The sequence below is a fragment of the Cupressus sempervirens genome, chromosome 2 (genome assembly GCF_028749045.1).
Source record: "Cupressus sempervirens isolate cs-2001-9-10 chromosome 2, ASM2874904v1, whole genome shotgun sequence".
NCBI classification, from domain to species: Eukaryota; Viridiplantae; Streptophyta; class Pinopsida; order Cupressales; family Cupressaceae; genus Cupressus; species Cupressus sempervirens.
Genome location: NC_143119.1, coordinates 318,141,592 through 318,162,110, shown reverse-complemented (window position 1 = coordinate 318,162,110; position 20,519 = coordinate 318,141,592).

Sequence of the window (20,519 nt, the reverse complement as noted above, 5' to 3'; positions counted from 1 at the left end):
GCTGTGTCTAGATCTCACCATTCAATTGGGATCAAGGATTTGTTAGACGTGGGAATGATAGGTCAACAGTGATTGCAGAAATTTGTATATTGTTTCAAAGATTTCTTGAATTTATTTAATAGTTTTTAAATCTTTAACACAACATGTTCTATAAATTCGAGTAGTTTAATGGGTTGAGTTCAGGTGGTGAAATGATTGCATGTTTTTCTGATGATAAGTCAGGTGGATTGGTTCAAGTTTTGATTGCTGACGATTTCAATATATTCCTAGCCTGGCTTTAGCAGGCCAGTCTGCCTCTCTGCTCCTGCGTTATGTTGTTGTGCATTATGATATTTATTATTCAATTTTTTCCTTTAATAAAAATCTTTCAGACTACTCATCAGAAACCCCCTAGTTGAATAACCCCACACACACACATATATATATATATATCAGATACCTATTGTAAGCAATAATGGTAACCTAGAAAGATGAACTTTCATTAACAGTATATTACAACTGTACATCTTCATCAATTAGACCACATATAGTCTACCGACTTTACTTTCAACTTTGATAAAATTCAGGTAGTCTCGACTTTCTTTACCCTTCAAGAAAGACGGACATAATCATGTAATGGTACATGCACCAGAGAGATGCAGTGGTAAATATGAATTTGTTAAGAATCATTTGACAAAACAAGAGCAGACTATATGTACCTGTAATAGCTTTCAAAATATGAGGGATATTATCCAGTGGCTCTTGTGTAAATGGGAAATATAATATAATAAACAGTGTCACCATTCTACTGATGCTCTTTGAACTTCCGACTGTGAATAAACAAAGGTTAATTCTTTTACTGAATTTCTGCCGGGCTGGTATATGTCAGGAGTCCTCCATTCATTACAAAGGTTAATTTTTTTGTTTTTTGTGGCTTTGCTTTTAACTTGGAGCACTCGTTCATTGGCTCATAAATGACAGAATATAAACGCAATCTAGGTGAGCTATATTTTTGGGTATCACTTCATTGGTAAAACACACAAAGAGTCAAGAGTCAAGAGTCTGTCTTATGTTGTTGGCGATTCAAATTTTTAAAATAAAATTACAAATAATTTAGCAAATATCTGTTATAAAATAGAGTGATTTTTTAGAAAAAATAATTCTTCAGTTAAAATCAATATGTATGATTATTTTTCATTCTACAATTAACCTTCAAATTTACAAGTTAGTAAAATACTAATTTTTGTTTTATTAATGATAAATAAGTTTTGTAAGTAACATTTCTAGTTTTTGATATCTTTTAAAAAGAACTTCTCAAAACATGTAGATATAAGAATAATAGTGTAGAATTTAGAAAATAATAAAACAACTCTTGTAATTTTGTGTATCTTTTGATGGAAGGGTTTTGAGTTCTAAATATTTTTTAACAAACTTGTCATTATACATATATTGAAAACCTTTTGTTAAGGCTCATGTTTACATTTTAATCTTGTCTCAAATCCCTTAGCCTTGATTAATTAAATTAAAAACAATGTTAACTAATTAATTATTGTTATTTATTATAATTAATTATTTTTATGTGCTAAGGGAATTCGAACTCAAGACCTTCCACATGAGAGGCTCACAACTTACTATTGTGTTGTAGGCTCTTGCCTAATATTTTATTATTAGTTATTGTTGAAACAAATAGGTTTGGTTTAGAAAATTGCACTGGTCATATGAGACTATATATATATATATATATGTTGATATGTTGAATACCGATATGTATATGTATATGAGACTATATATATATATATATATATATATATATATATATATATATATATATATATATATATGTTGAATACCGATATGTATATGTACATGAATATAATCTGCATTTCATTATGGTGATCGCAACATTCAAAACTGTTAATGCATATTATTATTGAGTAATATTTGACAAATAATTTTAGTAAACAATTGTATTTATACTGATTGTTAAATGATTGTGATGGACTTACTAAGTCTTAATGGCATTAGTTTTGTTATGACTAATCACATTGAGTGTGACCATTCCACTGATTGGGTGCATCAGTGAATGGTCGTGTCTCCATTTGGAGACATCCCATTCACCCATGTACTCGTCTAGACTTGTATGCATAGTATATGCCGCCCGATATTGCAAACATAGAAATTGATTAATGTATGCAAATCGAAGGCAATATAGACATCAATATGAAGGAATATTTATATCATTTGCATTAAGATTATATATATACTGTGCAACACTTTGGATTCTTCATTGGCATTGACTATACCTACAGGAATATACATACTTCAGCATTGCAAAAAGAAATATGTAAGTGAACTTTACATGGTATCAAAGCTTGGCTAAGGAAAGATCACACTAAGCTTATTGAATCAGATTTTTACTTTAAGACAACAATCCTCTCCCTACAAAATGACAAACACAATGAGATTCAAACATCACCTTGGAAGTGTTGACAACTTTGAATCCTAGAAACTTCGAGTAATGATGTTGCTAAAAGAAAACAAACTAGAATCATTTGTAAAAGAGGACAAAGAGGAACCTAAAGATGATCCTAATAACTTAGAATGGATCGAGAAAAATGAAAAGGCAATGAAGATAATTGTAGATGTTGTTCTAGACCACATGGTACCTATTATGGCAAAACATACCATAGCATATCGTATGTTTCGAGCTCTTGAAAATGCATTTATAATCAATAATACAGGCAAAAAGCTTGCTCTTGAAAGGCAAATGAATAGTGTAAGCATGAATAAAGGAAAAACTATAAATGCTTCCTTTAGGATAAGATAAGATAAATTTATTAATGTCCAACAAGAGACCGACGAGGGTCTAAGGGACTGGAAACAGTACAAAGGGAAAACGCTAGTAGAGGGAGCACCAAACGGTGTTCGCAGAAAGAATGTGAAAGCAAAACAACAAAATAACCAAGAAAAGGGGAATAACAACAACTAAGAACTCCTCACATGCGAGCAGTAGTCCAAAATGGAAAGGTGGACATTAGGGCAATTGAGTACTCTGGAAGGTCGCCTCTAAGGTCTATAAGAGGGATGTTGCCGAGTGTAATCTCTACGAGGTCTCATAGATCTAGTGTGAACTGAGATAGTGCAGAGAGGCCACTTCGATCCTCGGGTAGGAACTGTAGGAGTAAAGAAAGAGGTGATGAGCTGCGTAGGGGTCAATGTCGAGCAAAGCTGGAGCTGTATAGTGTGTTCGCAAAGCTGCATGGTCTCCTGAAGATAGAGTGCAAGACAGTGTTGGTCAATATATCTAAAGAATGAGGGAAGACACCGACACTCTCTGAACAAATAGTAGAATCTCCCTCACACCTCATAGTAAATGGGACAACGAAAAATAAAATGAGACTCAGTTTCAACCTCCCCAAGGTGACAAAGCTGATAGATCTTGTCCTCCCTACCAATCTGGTGATCAGTCTGAATACGTAGCTTGTGAGAACCCACCCTAAAAGATCCCAAGGAGATGTGAAGAGCATGAGTCCAACGATGAGTGGGGTACTAGGGACGTAAGATGATCCCATCTTGGATCTCAAGAAAGTACTCAACATAGAAAGCCATGCGGAGACGAAGCCCACATAGGGGATTCCTCCAGGTCGTGATAATATACTGTCTGTAAATATCAAGTCTAACATGCTCATTCAACTCCTGCTGAGGTGGAAGAAGATGGGTTGGAGCGTCCAGAGAAAACTAGAAGGGGGGAAGATGATCCAAATTAATACCAATCCAGCCCAAGAGAGCAAAGACCTGGGTGTACCAACAATGAGACCTGTGACCAGAGTCTGAACTCGCAACCTCCATAGAAGAACAATAAGCCAAGTAGGAATATATGTGACGATCGTCGAAGGAATCAACAAAGCTCCGGAGCTAGTGAAGAAGCCAAACTAAATCAAAGATGGTCCCCAATCTGAAAGGGTTAGCACCAAACTCAGCCAAAATGATGATATGTGGTGTGAACCAGTGACATCCAATAATGCACCGAAGGAAAAGAGTTTGGACTCTCTCAACAAAGGCCCAGTCAGACTCCCAGAGGGAGGGGCCCCAAACAGTAGAGCCATAGAGGATAGTCGGCTTGACCAAGGAGTCAAGAAGAGACATCTTAGTTGTGGTGTCCTGGAAGTGGTGTCGAAATCACCATCACTCAATAATAGCAAGGGAGCCGAGCCCCTTGTTGACTCTAGGCTGCATGGTTGGTCTCAAGCTGAATTGAGGTCCAAAAAACTTAACCCCCAAGTAAGTATATGAAGATGAAATCTCAATCTCGGTACCCCGGAAGTAAAAATGGAGATGGGATGTCCTCAAACAATTGAAGATCATAACCCAAGTCTTGCCTAGATTTACAACTAGCTCATATGAGTTGCAGAAAGAGGCCAAGCCATCAAGGAGCTGCTGAAGACCATCGGGAGAAGATGCAAGGAGAATCACATCATCAGCAAATAGGAGAATAGAGATCAATACCTGATGTAAATAACAACCATCACCAGGGAGTGAGCAATCACGAAGAAAAGCCTATGCTCATCGATGTAGATGCCAAAGAGAGTAGGGGAGAGAGGACAATCTTGTTTCACCCCGATAGTGCTCTAGATAGGATCAGAGAAGCCCTATGGAGTCCTGAATCTGCCCTCAACGTGCTTATATAACCTCATAATAGTTGTAAGAAGAATCTCTGCGATTTCAATGTCCCTAAGATGTTGAAAGAGAGCCGCCCAAGGAACAAAGTGGAAAGCTTTGAGAAAGTCAACAAAACAACAATAAACTTTCACAGAGCGGTGGCAAGCCTCCTCAATGATGGCCTGTAAAGTCAAAACGTGATCAGTGGTCTAAAAATCTGAACAAAACCCAGCCTGACCTCTAGTCCAACGAATTTGTTGATTGAGCTCGCTAGACAAGATACCATTCAGCATAGTCGCATAGAGTTTGGCGAAGGTATCCCCAACCATGATGGTCCTGTAGTTTTTGGGGTCAAAGGCTAGCCCAGATTTATGGATCAGATAGATAATATGTCATGATCAAGAGTCGGGGAAGCCGACACAAACCACTCGATTAAAGAGCACTGTAAGAAAGGGACCCAGGACATAAATACCCAACTTGAAGAATTCAACTTGAAATCCTTCCTCATCTGGAGTTCTGCTATTATTCATAACTCTAACTGCCTCACTAATGTGGGAGAAGGAGAAGAGGTGACAACGGGTGGGGGAGAGGATGAGATGGAAAGGGCGCTGGCCAAGAATATCATAGAGTGTGGAGGTGTGGGAGGCAAGGAAGTGAAGGTCCAGAGTAGAGGGAGGGGTTGGCAAGGAAATATGGTACGCCAAAAGAGCTTTGGGGACTGGAAGAACATGGCACAAAGAGACTTACACTGCAGTAAAGTGAGCTTCTATTTCTTATGGCGAAGAAAGCAGTGGTAGTCGAGTCTCAACTGAGAGGAAGAGGAGGAAGAAGTAGTGGGTGGAGCAAAGTGAAGCATACGATGAAAGGATTAAGGCGTGAGAAAGGAGGTGCAGTGGGGAATGGAGAGAAGGACAGACTCCCACAAGGCAAATGCAATGGGACATGGAGGTGACGTCCCCAGAGTCGGGGAAGGGGTCCTGGGGGAGAAGTCATCTGAGGTGATAGATGAAGAGCTCTATGTCACCATCAAAGAAGCGAAAAGAAGTGTGAGCATGGGGAGAGGGAAGAGAGGGGCAAGAAGAAGTGGATAAGCAAGGAGGAGAAGGTAATCAGGGGTCCCTGAAGGGTGATGCTAAGGAGGGCATGGTCAGCCAGAGGAAGACGAGAGATGGTAAAGCGGCAAATGAGAGGGATGAAGGAGGCAGTAGAGAGAACATACTCAATAATGCTAGCACCACAACCATGTGGCCAACAAGTGAAGAGTTCGGATCCAGGAAAGCAAGAGAGTCCATTTAAGATCACTAAGTTAGAAGACTCACAAAGCTTTAACAAGTTACGACCATACCTAGTGAAGGGCCCTTGACAATCCTCAGAGAGCCGAAGCAAACCCACAGAACTAGGATCAGAAGTAGTCGTACACATGGGATCAAACCTGCGACCATGGAGAGGAGGTTGTAGGTCTCTGGTCCGTGTTAAAGTCTCCCAAAATAATGATGTCCCCCATAACAGAGCATTTGGTAATGTGCTCAAGAAGGTCCTCATAGGGGTCTCCACCCTCAATGCTATGAATTGCATAATACGAAGATGTTGGCAGGAAGTAACATACAACGATATAGGTATCTCTATAGAGAAAGGTTCCTTGATCAATGCGAATTTACATGAATCTGGCATAGGTGTCAAAGTGAGCCAAGAAAATTTTATTGAAAAGGTGGTCCCGAATAAGACAGGCGACCCCACCAGAACCTCTAAGCCCACCAGAACACCTGACTTCGTCTCTAATCACAAACTTAAGAGATCAATTATCTACTCTTGGTTATGAGATTTAAAATCAAGAGTTAATAGCATTAGGACTTCCAAACTCTTGCGAATCTTTTGTACAAGGTATAAGTGCTAGGTCTAAAAATCCCTAAACTGGATCATTTAAGATAAGATTGTCTTCAAGAAGAACTGAGATTAATGATTAAGGGAAAACACAAAACCCTAGGTGAAGATGTTCAAGTTCTTAGTACAAATGCTCATAAGAAAGGAAAGAAGAAAAACAACAAAAGGAAAAGAAATTTTCATGTAAAAGGACAATCCAAACAGAAGAAAGACTAGTCCAAAATCCAATGCTTTAGATGTGATCTGTATGGACATTATGCAATAAATTGTGTGGATAGATCTAAACCTCAAGTATCTTTTGCAAAATTTGAGAAGTCAAATGAAGGCAATGGATATGAGAAATATGCTTTCTATTCTGCATTATCCAACCAAATATCAACAAAAAGTAATACATGGATAGTTGACAGTGGGTCTTCTAGACACATCACTGAATATCAGGATAACTTAGAAAGCATGAAAATAGAAACAGGTGAAGAAGTTACAATTGGCGATGATTCTGCACACTTCGTAAAAGGAATTGGGACCTACACCATAAAATTGAAATCTAGAAATTCTATTCAACTTTCTAGAGTTCTTTATGTACCAGGTATTAAGAGGAATTTAATATCTATATCTATACTTGAAGATGATGGTTTTAGAATTGCATTCATGGGAGGGAAAGTATTAGCATGGCCCAAAAATTCAACCATTAAAAGGGCTCTAACAATAGGAGTAAGACAATGGGAGGGAAAGTATTAGCATCCTCAATTTACTTTTTCTTCTCTTGACTCCTAGTCTCATACTTCAGAGTCTTAAGACATGTCATACATGTTCCCTATTCCAATTTCTTCATTTTTTCTTGAAGGGTAGGGACAGACCTCTGAAATATAATATGTTCATCTTCATCTTCTTCACCCAACTTCAGCTTCCTCTTAGATTTGGTGGATCTTCAGAATGTGATGATTTGAAATCTTCATCTACATGCAAAACTCTGGTCTAACCTTTATTTCTCCTATCTATCCTTCCTTGGCATAGGGAGCATTAAAATTCCCTGTGCCCCTCTTCTCCAGAATGAAACATATTCCACAAAAGCCTCCTTTGTATTATACTCTCCCTCTTCATCTTCCTCTTTGTTCTCTATTGTACAGATCATGGAAATGATTGAAATTATTTCCCCTCTTATTTTGACTACTACTATTGGCCTCATCCTTCTTCTTTTAATCTTTACTTTTGCTTCCATAAGACTATTTGCCACCACTTTTTCTTTGCTTGTTCTCAAACTTCTTGTTCAAATTTTCTTCTAATCTTAGGAAAATTAGTAGGCCTCTTCAATACTGTTCATTCATACCAAACTCGACTCCTCCTAAATTGTTGGTCTCAACCCATTAAGGTAATGAGCAACTTTCTCGTTCTTAGCTTCTGCATGGCTTGTTCTTATGAGAACTCAGTAGAACTCTTATCTTCACTCTTGAATAGATCTTTCCACTTCCCTCAACCCTTGCACTATTTTTAGAAGATCAAGCTCATAATAGAAGGGAATGAATTATCGCTTCAATTTATCTATCATCTATCCCATCTTGTGATTTATCCTTCCCTCTTTTGTTTCACTCTAATTTAATCTTATGCCACCAAATCTTTGCATGACCCTTCATTTTGGCCTTCGCAAACTTGACCCTATTAGGATCCTCAATATCTTTATACTCAAAATATTATTCTAATTCATTGGTCCAATTGATCAATTCCTTTGGGTTAAGATTTTTCAAAAATGTGGAAACCTTAAACTTAAGTCTTTTCCCAATCTTGGAGATATCCCTAAAAAGCATTTCTTTCTCTTGGTTAAGAACTTTGTCTTCTCCTTTCTTCTCAACATTTCCTTCTTCTCTTTGATCCTCACTTTCATCTCTTCTAGTAAGATTCATCCCTCTATGTACATGTTCTTACAATGCTTATAGTTGTCTCTAGAGGATTGTAAAACCCCTAGGGGTTACACCTCTTGCTCTCCCACAAATTTCCCTTCATGGAGGCATTTCTGCACTTTTGCTAAAACCTTAGTGCAAAGTGCCTCACAATCAATGATGAGTCTATATAGTCAGCCCAAACCATGGTCTTAGTGAAAACTGACTTATAGTCGATGATTTTTTTACACACTCAAGAATTCTTTCTCTAAAACCACTTAACGAAGGGTGCTCCCCTTAATACCACAAACACACAACAAAAATAGAGAGAGAACAAAAAGATCACAAGAATAGAAAATGGGCTTCTTATTGTCCCCATAAATATGGAATTCCATATTTTTAGAAATATGATATGCAGAGCCATATTGGCACTTTCTTTACAATATTCTCCAAGATAGAGCAAAAAACTACCCCCATAACTACCCTAAACAACCTACAGGTCTTCCTTATATAGGCAATTTTTCACCACCCAAGATGGTTCTAGACATTTAGCCCTACAATGATACCACTTGATGTTTGGTGCTTCCCTTAATACCACAAAGACACAACAAAAATAGAGAAACGACAAAATTTATGCAAGAATAGAAAATGGACTTCTTATTATCTCCACAAATATGGATAACAGATTTTTAGGAATATAATATGTAGAGCCATATGGGCACTTTCTTTACAATATTCTCCAAGATAGAGTCACAAACTACCCCTACAACTTCCCTAATAACCTACTGGCCTTCCTTATATAGGCAATTCTTGACTGCCTGAGAGGATTCTAGACATTCACCCTAATTCCAAACCGACCCTGAAATAATTATTATATTCATAAGGTCAAACCAAAAAATATATGAATTATGCTCTTAGGTAGCCCAATTTCTAAAGGTCATAACTTTTGAATACAAGCTCCAATTTTGAATGATAAGTACTTTTTAGAATCCTTAGCTCATGATCTGTAGCAACTGATTACACAAGCATCCATCAGTTGAGGTTTGACCTTGTTTTGGAGCTATTTAGGCCTTTGACTTTGAGTTTAAAGGTTTTGTACCCAAAAACCTCAATAACTTATGCAATACATATGGTATGACAATGTAGCTCCATTAACAGGGTGAAATAACTAACATAAACTCCACTAGTGAAATGGGAATATGTTGAGTTTGTATGAACCAATTACAAAAAATAATAAGTTTCCACAAATAGTAAATCTACACTAAAATTTAACCCTTATTGAAAAGACAGAAATTGAAGTATTTTAGGGTGATGCAAGATTTCCCTTATACCCAGGATGCTTCTGCATCAATAGGTCGACCCCCTTGACCTATACCATAGGATGCTCAAATCTTGCGAAGGTTCCCTAGGATCCCAGGAATACAAAAGGTTTGGGTGTAATTCCATCGAGGATTAAGAAATCAAGATCAGAATCAAGAAATAGGACCTAGAAAGAGGAGGATGCATAGAAATTGGATCCTGCCTTGACTTTTGCATGAGGGGAAAGGGGAAATTAAGGAGGATAGGTCCTACATCAATTTCACCTAGGACAAAGAAAAAGAAAGAAAAAGTGTATGCTCCAAGGCAAGTGTATAATGCAAACACACTAAACAAGAGCTAAAAGGTTATAAATGGAAGTGCTTCCAATTTTAGACAGTACAATAATATAGTTTGAAATACTTTTCAAAACTATTTTGATCTTAAGAATTTTTCCTATAAGGGATAACCAAGACTGTGTTGAAGTTAGTATAGAATTTTCATTGAAGATATAATGGATCCTTGAGTGTTGCTTCCACATTTGCATGGTTTGTACTTCTCATGGTTTAGTTGAAGATTATTGATTGAAATGGAGAAATGTGAATATGAATGATCAATTCCATGTTTATCCCTTTTGTTGCTTCTTGATTACAAGTCACAGTGTAAGGTTAGTCTAGACTTGATTAAATACTAAGTTCAATTGTCAGTGTTCTTTCATATTGCACTAGTATTAGGTATATGAATGAAAAATTACATTATGAAAAACTTGTATTCTCTTTGAAGATTGCATCATCTTTATGTAGTTGTTGAAGAGCGCACAATTATACTGGTTGGGGGGGGGGGGGGGGGGGGGGGGGTGTTGAATCAATATAATCACAATTTTTTCAATTTAAAACTTCTATCCAAATAATTAACTTCAAATGTTGAAACGAACAATTATACACATGAATACAAGATTTACGTTGAAACCAAATGCAGGAGAAAACCACAGCAAATTAAATGCTTTCATATAAATTTGATTTTTTACAATATTTTGTAGGCTCCAACCTACAAGAGGCTCTGACCTCAATTGTTTACAAGCACCAACCCACTGGAAGCTACAACTTCCATACTTCGCATGCTCTAACCCACTGGAAGCACCTACTCCCACTTTTGATTTGAAATCTGAAATTTCACCTTTATATAATCACTTGCTCAACTTGATGATGGAAACTTTTGAAACTTCTTTCGCTTGAAATCAGCCAATATATGTCTTTAACTTCCTTACACTGCTTCAATTAGATAATTAAAATATATATCAAATTAGAAGATTTGAATATATATATATATATTCTTTTTATCTTCCACTCTCTTCCAAACTAATGACTTGTTTTCAAATATATTTCTGCCTTCACACTTTTCTTTTTATTCACATTTCATCACTTCTTCCTTTTCATTATCCATCTGCTTACCTTTATATTCTTTCAACTACTCTTTAATGCTTCCTTTATTTTTCATTTACAACCACACATTACTATTCCTCACTTTTTCATTTACTATTCTTTAACTGCTCACTTCTTCACATCTCACATATACATTTCATTACACATTACAACTCAATCTTTATTTTAATCTTACATCTTTTTAAATGACACATCCATTCAAGTGAGGAGTCATCACATCAACTTTAATAATAACACCTCTTCAAAAGCTTTAAGCTTAGAAAAATAAGTTAACTTTTACCATTTAATACTTTTAGCCTAGAAATCAAACCTTAGAATAAGAAATATATATCGCACCTTAATCATGTCTTATAAAATTATTTTCTTTTAATGAGCAGTCCTGAGTGGATCGTTATATGCAATTCATATTAATCGCTGTATCAGGTTATAGTTTGTCTTTAATATTTTTTACACTATTTGCTTGCGTGGCATCCTCCAGTTTTGTCTTTCATCTGCTGACAGTGACAAACATTACTGACATGCTGGTTTTGCATCGCTTGGGATCTCATTAAATACGTGCATTATAAACTTCATATCGCTTTTCTTCTTCTAGTGACTCTTCTTGATATTCCACCGGATACTCGTACGATGAAACTGTACTGAGTGAGAAGTACTTTTTGATTGCTTGTAAATCGTTGTTTATATCCATATTGATGTCTTCTTTCAAGCACGATGATTTCACGTATGAATTGATGCCATATTCTTCATTGATAATATTGTAATGGCATGGTTGTTTAACAATATTTTATTTCAATCCACGAACTCCATATTTGTTACATCTTCATTCATTTGATACCATTCTCTGCTATTCATTTGTGACGTCTTCGTCCATTACTATGAGCCTTTCACCGTTTTATAAATACTATCAAATTATTGTTGTGTAATTAGCCGATAGGCTATTCTAGGTGGGGATCTCACCTCAAACAGGTTCTGGTAAACCAGTTGTCGTGAACGGTTTTTTGATCGCCGTATCTATGAAGATATGATTCGAAATAAGCTTTGATTTTGTCTATCAAATTTGGATTTGATTTGGATTTTTTCTTTTTTATTATATTATCGTCAGTGACTTTCTTCCTCCGGCCATGATTATGTTTAAATACAGACTGGGCCTGTATTCGTAATTTTGTATGAATGCTCGCGATTCAAATCATAGTGTATTTTTTATTAATTCGTAGTACACTGAGTATTGTTGTTGTGCTGGTTTGATTCGGCGTTAGAGCTTTGAATCTTAGCATGCTGCATTCTCAATCATTCGTAGCCAAGGCCAAATTGAAGTGCTCTTATAAGAACCAGGCACCAAGGAGTCCAATGTTTGTGCATCTACTTCTACCCATTCCCATTTAGCGGGGCGATTAGGGCACAACAGGTGGTACAACTAGGGTTAGCATTGTTATCATTATAATGTCATTATGTTTTCAAATAAATATATGATATTTTTGATTTTTTGAAAATTGGTCAACTGTACAGTTTGGATGGAGGATAGTTCATTTGCGTTTTACTCCACAGATATATTTTTATTTTATTGTATAAATGATGTTATTTCTGTTTGTACATTCTTCAATTACTATGATTTATGTGTTATGTTTGATGATGGTTTGATCTGCAAGTTTTTTAATTGGTAATTATCGGGTTGAAGATAATAGGCTAATGAAAATCTATTAGGTATGATAGAAGTAGGTTTATGATGTACAATTATATACTTTATTGCTTTGAGTCATTAGCTGATACAAAATTTAAACAAATGATGTACTGCTGTCAGAGGAAAATGTAAATAACTTATCAGAAAAATATGTTTTTGAGTTGAATTTTAATTTTGATTTTTCTCTTTGAGAATTATATAATATGGTATGAGATTTGTGTAAGATGGTATGGACAAATGACATTTTTTAAGATGGCTACGAGATTACCCTTTTATGGCGATTTGAGTTACGTCTTCCTAGCTAATGAATTCATATCCTAGAAAATACAAAAGCAAATATAATTATAATTTCAAACACTATTCAAAACAAAACAAAAAGAGAAATAATATTTTGGTTGAAACTTATGATCAATCAATTCAGGTTGTGACATTTGATCAGGTTGATGTCACTAAATCAAGAAGAGTAGTTTTGAGTGCAATAACTTTATTATTTGGGCTCTAAGTTATAGTCGTGTTAGGGTGATATAGCTATTATGATGCTCTTATCTACATTAGTATTGAGAGTTGCATTCAAAAAAAATGTCCTAGTATTAAATATAGTACTAACAAAATGAATATTAATTATTATATTTTAAGCATCTTTGTATTAATATATTTCTCTATTTCAAAATTTTGTTGTACCAGCAAACCAATTCTTTCCAACCTAAACATTTAATTTTTAAACAAATTTATGTGCATGTAAAAAGAAATTAATCTTTAGGTTTTATTTGCACAAATTGTAGAAAATCACACTTGATTTGAGAATTCAAGCCTGAAATCCATGAAGCTACTTGCAATCCAGTTCAAAGATAAATTATCTAGATTTTATTGATTTTATCGATAAGGTTCTTTCTCTAAAACGAATTTTCACAAATTTTAGTGCAAGATTTTTTAGTAATGCATATGGATGGTTTAGCAAGAACATATACTCAGCCTACAAAACATTGAAATGTACTAAACTTTTTGCATGTATGGCACTTTTTATTATTATTAATATGTGACGGTTTCTATTAAATTAAAAGAATATCACAGCCACAAAAAGAAAGGCAAGAGGACATTTGAGTAACATTTGGATTTGAGACTTACAACCTGAAACCAAACATGGCGTCTTCTTTTAGATACACTTCAAAATGGCTAATTTTTTAACCAGAAATGGAAATAGAATTGCACATTCAATGTGTTTTATTACTTTTATAATTTTTAAAAACATTTATTAACAAATTTATTTAAATGAAGTTTAAAATAGTAAATTACCAGTTTCTGAGAGAAAGAACTCAAGTTTTAACCTATCTGATCCAAAGGACTAAACTTTGTGCAATCAAATATGATTTTGAGATTTTTGTTTTGGATTTTGTAATATTGCAATCACAAAGATAAATTTGGTGAAAACTATGCTTTGGTTATTGGCTAGCTTGTCTCTATTAGATCAAATGTGTTTTTCTTAAAGGGATTTTTAAGAACGTCCAGAAGCATTTTGTTCTAGGTTTGTTGATTTATTACTAAGACAAGACAACGAAATTATCTTTAAATTATTCTTTTGGAGGACAGTCCAACCATGTGGCCCCTTACAATTTGAAAAGAGTAATTAAACTACAAGCAAGGGTTGAAACATTAGAAAATATAGCAAAAGGCAAGTGTTATCTTTTGATTATCTGTGGTGTGGTTTGTATTATATAGTAAATTTAAATTTGTCTAAAATGTTGTCAGATTTATTGGCAGATTTAAGAAAACTCAATTAGTTCAATACAAATATATTGTAATTACTTCTAACAATATATAAGTGACTCCATCTAGCATGCATACACTGCAAACAACAATGTTTTCCAATAACTTTATTAGCTTTTCTTTATTTATCCTCTCAAAACTAATTTTATTAGATATACTAAGTATTTTATTAGATATACTAAGTATTGAGTTTTTAGGGTGTAAGAGGTGTTATTGTACTTGCCCTAGGCTATTATCATTGCATTCACTAATCTATCCACCAATCACATGTAATAGTTTTTAAATAATTAAAATATTTCTAAAGTTTTTTAATTCATTTATAAATTTTATATTTCATACAAATTATATGATTGGATAAACTCATTTTTGTGTTATAGGAGCCTTTTTTTGGAGGTTCTCCATAATGTAATATTTTCGAAATTAATAATTATAGGAGAAAAAATGAATTAATTATAATGACAAATTTTAATATTATTTAACTAATATTGTAATTTTTTAAAATATTTTCATATTCTTGAACTTTGAAATATTTTTTTTTTAAATAAAAAATTATCATCTATATATTTATTAATATTTGAAAAATACCTTTTTTTTAATATCAAAATATTTAAAATTTAAAATAATTTACAACTTAATTTCTAATTTATGAAGTAAAATAAGAGATAGTTGCATAAGTTTTTGTTTTTGTTTGCATAAGTTTTGTTTACTGCAAATTTACACAAAATCAATGTTAATAAATGTAATAGCACAATCAATTTTAATTTACCTTGGAAAGATTATTTTCATTAAAAAGTATATATAAGTGAAACAACATAAGTGAAATTTTAGTTACATAAGGTATTTTTCATATATGAGAATATTTTCACAAGATGTATGGAGCATCAAAGTGGGAAAAAGTGGGCGAGCCACTGTAATATTATATTAATAAAACTGATTCAAAAGCTCTACCAGGAACGAATCAAGAAGAAAACTTGGAATTGTCACTCAATACAAAAAATTCAATTCATTAAGTATTACGTGCTAAGTATAGTTTGTAGGTGGAAAAAAGCAGTCGGTTTACATTATGGAGTATATACTACCTCCGAACATAAAACTAAGAAAAAAAAATGCAAAAATCAACACTTCAAGCTTTCATTCTTCCATCATGACACAATCTCAAGTGACCTGCTTTGTGTGAAAATCATCGCCCACATCTGATACCCAACCAGTAGTTGTGGCGACCTTAATGTGCAAATCCCACCCCAAACCTGTAGCCGAACCCCCTCCTAAAGCTCGTTGTGGTGACACACCTGAGCCCCGACTACTGCACTGTTCAACTAGTTATTTTGGAGACCAACCCATCCCAAACTTAACATTGCTTTGAGGATGATTATGTAACTTAAAACCCCCATTCCCATGTTCCAGTTGGGTCATGCCAGCCATTCCACTCTGCACATAGAGCATCAACCAACCTAATTGAAGATAATTGTTGCAAACATTGGCTAGGTGCGGCATTTGAAAATCTTAACAAGTCCAAAATAGCATACCCTATTTTTCTAACTCAGTCTTCTAGCTGAAAGCCAAGAGCCTGAGCCGTGACCTATAATGTAGACTTCATATGTGAAGGGCTTTGTTTTTAAATGACATTTTTAAGTGCTTCATATGTAACCAAAACTTCATGTTTTTTGCAACAATTGGGAATGTGAGAACAAGCCACCCACTAAAGCCTTCCCTACCCATAAATCATATTGTTGCATGGCAATTTTAAGCTTATTATCAGCGAAAAAGTGAGGCCTAATGATCTTGGTGGCTACTGATTGTAGAAGTTGGGGTGATTGTATTACATCCATAGCATTGGATAGAAAGATTGACACCATGTTTGAACGGTAGAGGAAATTCTTCAAAGATGAAAGAAGAATTTCTTCCCCAATTACCTACTTTATCGCCTAATAGGTGGAGGGAGAGTGGATGGAAAACATCATTTCTACGGCCACATCATCTACTTGCACTAGTAGCACATTGTCTTCAGGACTTGGTGGAATCCATATGTGATAACTCTTTGGCAGGATAGACCTATGCAACTTGTGGCAAGTCTCACACATAGCACAGCTATCCACTAGCATCGATATTTTCACAGATTGTCACCAAAATGTAATAGGTAGATTATTTTATAAGCAGAGAGTGTACTTGTGCAATTGGACATTAATATGTTTTGATATGAAAAATCAATGCTAGTAATTGTGAATAATGAAGTGGCACAAAATGGATAATTTGGCACGTGAGAAGTGGGAAGTGCCATGTGAAATCTTTGTAACAACTATCCTCTAATGTCACTACAAAGTGTACTTATAATTCCATGCATCAGTACTACCACATATTGCACAAGAAAATGACGTGGGCAAAAAGGACCCAATGTTGTCAATTTAGTGAGCTTGACATTTCCAAACATTACCACATTGTGGTGAACTAAGGGGTTTCATAACAACAGGACTTCTTATCTCCCATAATTGATCTTTTAAGATCATCATGTTGATCGATCATATTCATCAAATTTAGAGAAGATATCACCAACCCATCACACCCTAAGTTTGAGAGAAAATATGCAACTTTATTTCCTTCTCGGAGTGTGTGTGAAACACACAACTCTTGACACCAATCTAAGAGCCACCAAATTTGATATTAAAATGTATTTAAGTTTTCAAGAGTGTGCCCACCTGCTGATGCAAGCATTAATGATGATCGAAGAGTCTCCTTCAATATGCAAACGAGAGTGATTTCCTTGTTTAGCTAGAATTAGTCCTGCGAAAAGAGTTTGTTCTTTAGCAATGTTATTAGTAACAATAGGTAGAGGGGAGGTAGTGAGAGAAATTACATTTCCCTAGCAGTCGATTACCCTTATTTAAATAAGAAACCACTCTAAAGAAAACTCTTTAGACTTAAGATTAAATAAAAAGTAACCCATAGAATCAATGGATAATTTTCAAACATGTATTATGAGTATATAATAGTATGAATGCAACTATCTTGGATTTAATTGTTAGTTAAGCCAAATTAACAATGTTTAGTATTTTTTTTCAGTTGTTTTTTATATTCATATTGTGTCATATTAAGTGTCTAGTAAAAATAAACTTGAACACGTATCTCATGTAGACTTCTATTTTTTCTCACTATTGGCATACCCCTTGCTCCTTAGGGTGCAAGTGCTAGTATTTATATTTTAGTGGAAGCCTCTTGCTTACGTTTCGTTGCTTTGTAATATATCCCATTGCCTTTTTCTTTGTGGTCTTTAGGTAGAGATTCAATGTCTAATTTATTTTTGTCATAAACTCTTGACAAAATCCTTATAAACTTCTAATAGCATCTTTATTGTTACCATAAACTACAACTATTTGGTGTGATCTCCTTTCATTTATGAATTGACCTCAATTCATCCCATGTATCTACTTCCACTAATTGTCTTCAAATAGGTTATGTTTGTGAAATACATTACTTATTGTTTTTTTGACATCGATTTCTCTACATAGATTATAGTTCATCATCACCAATCTCGTATCCAACCTCATACCACTAACTTCAAATATTCCTTCAATTATTTTCTTGACTTTGTGATTTATTCTTTTGACATTGATGAACACTTACAGTTTTATTCATATTCATGAAAACCTTTAACATCAATGACAATATTTCCATAACCGTTTCAATTGGAAAATCAAAGTTTGGCTATTGGAATTCACTCATTCAAACATCATCCATTGATAATATTGTTTAGACTTAACTAAACTATTCATCCATTTTGTGGTTTTATTTGAAGTTCAAGTCAAGTTAGTGTTCCAAGATCCAACCATTGTGAAGGGAAAGAGTTAAATAAATATAGGAGGCATAGAAAAATTCCCTTCGTGATTTCCAACAAGACCACATCATATTCAATAAGTTATATCTAACACAAAGTTTCTCGATAGTATTATAAACATGGAGGTTGCTTCATCAAATCACACATTTTTCATAGTTTTTAGTATTTGAAGTTTCCTTGTTCAAGAGAGAATAAGATACTTAGTATTCTATTATGCACATCGGAGCGGTCATAGAACACACGTCAACAAAATTGGTGCTAGAGGGATGAGTGTGCAAATATCTACATTAGACAAATTTGATTCATTTTCCTTGGAAAAAAAGGTTCAAGATCATGAGTCAATAAGAATATTGACCAGTTTTGAAAAAGAAAGGTTGCTAAAGTTTGGGACCAATATGACCTTTTAAGTGTTAATTATGAGATATGCCAAATCTCTTTTATGTTAGAAAACAAACAAAAAATGTTTAAAATTTTGAAAAAAAAAATGAAAAGGAAGAAAATCCAAAAAGGAAATATTTCTCAATGAATCTTGTTTTCAATTTTATCATCAAGTTTTTATTTACCAACTTTGATCGGCTTTATTTACATCCACAAACATGTCTAAATTTGTATCACCAAGAAAGTGAGATTCATGACATAGTCAAGCATGATAATTTGCATTGTTTAACATTTATATAAATAATAGAGGTAGTATTACAAGGAAAGATCTCATTCTTGATGTTCCCAAACAAGTTTTGTTTGTAGATCCCAATGTTTTCTTGGAAAAAAGGTTCAAGATCATAAGTCAATAAGATTAGTTTTGAAAAAGAAAATTTGCCAAAGTTTGGGAACAATATGACCTTTTAAGTGTTAATTATGAGATATGCTAAATCTCTTTTATGTTAGAAAACCAAAAAAAAGTTCAAAGTTTTATTTATTTTTAAATGAAAAGGAAGAAAATCCAAAAAGGAAAGATTTCTCAATGAATCTTTTTTTTCAAGTTATCATCAAGTTTTTATTTACCAACTTTGATCGGCTTTATTTACATCCACAAACTTGTCTAAATGTGTATCATCAAGAAAGTGAGATTCATGAGATAGTCAAGCATGATAATTTGCATTGTTTAACATTTATGGTATTACATAGAAGGATCTCATTCTTGATGTTCCCAAACAAGTTTTTTTTTGTAGAGCCCAATGATTTCAAAAATATGTAAGTTTTAACTAATGCATTCACAATATTCAAAAGGAGGATTGACGAGAAACTTGACATTAGTGGTGGATTATGCCTAAAAGAGGTATTTGTTAGAAAGTAGAGTCCACCAAGATAACTGAGAGTGGGGTGTGAATCAGTTATGCAATTAAAACAACTCTCAATATCTTTATTAATTCTAAAGCATGTAAATAGTAAATGCAACAACCACGTGATGATAACCATACACAATAACACCAGATCTGTTAACTAGGGAAATCCTTGATATGAGGGAAAACCCCAATAGGGATGGTACCAAAAAAATGATATACTAATATAAAAGTTCCTTGGATGGACCCTGCTCGAAGTCAATGAAATACATTTTGTACATAATAGTCCTTATTATGGGACTTTAAATCCCTATTAGGATATTCCAACCTTGTTAGGAATTGTTAAGAAAGACAGATGGACCCACTATCCAAATAGATTCAGTACTATCATCACTAAATAATACAATGGTATATCAACATTTTCCAATAACAACTTCTTTGCCAAATACAGTTATTTGTCAGTTCACCATGCACCACTACACCAAACACTTCTCTAATCAAAAGATATTTGGTATTAAGTTTACTGGATCTCACATACAAGTTCACATATTCATATTACACAAATATTCACACTGGGCAATACAATGTACACACTCTACCACAAATAAAACATCTTCCCTTTATACCAAGTCCTAAAACAAATTATTGACTCAGCCTTGAGGATCTCTCAATTTACAATATTAATATAGGACCAACTTAAGATATTACATTTACACATTACATTACAATATTACAACATTTTTACAATTACACATGGGTATGTGTAGGATCATGGTCAACAAAACTATAGCCTTAAGTGGTAGTGAAAAACTAGCAAATCAGGGTTATGTTAACTTG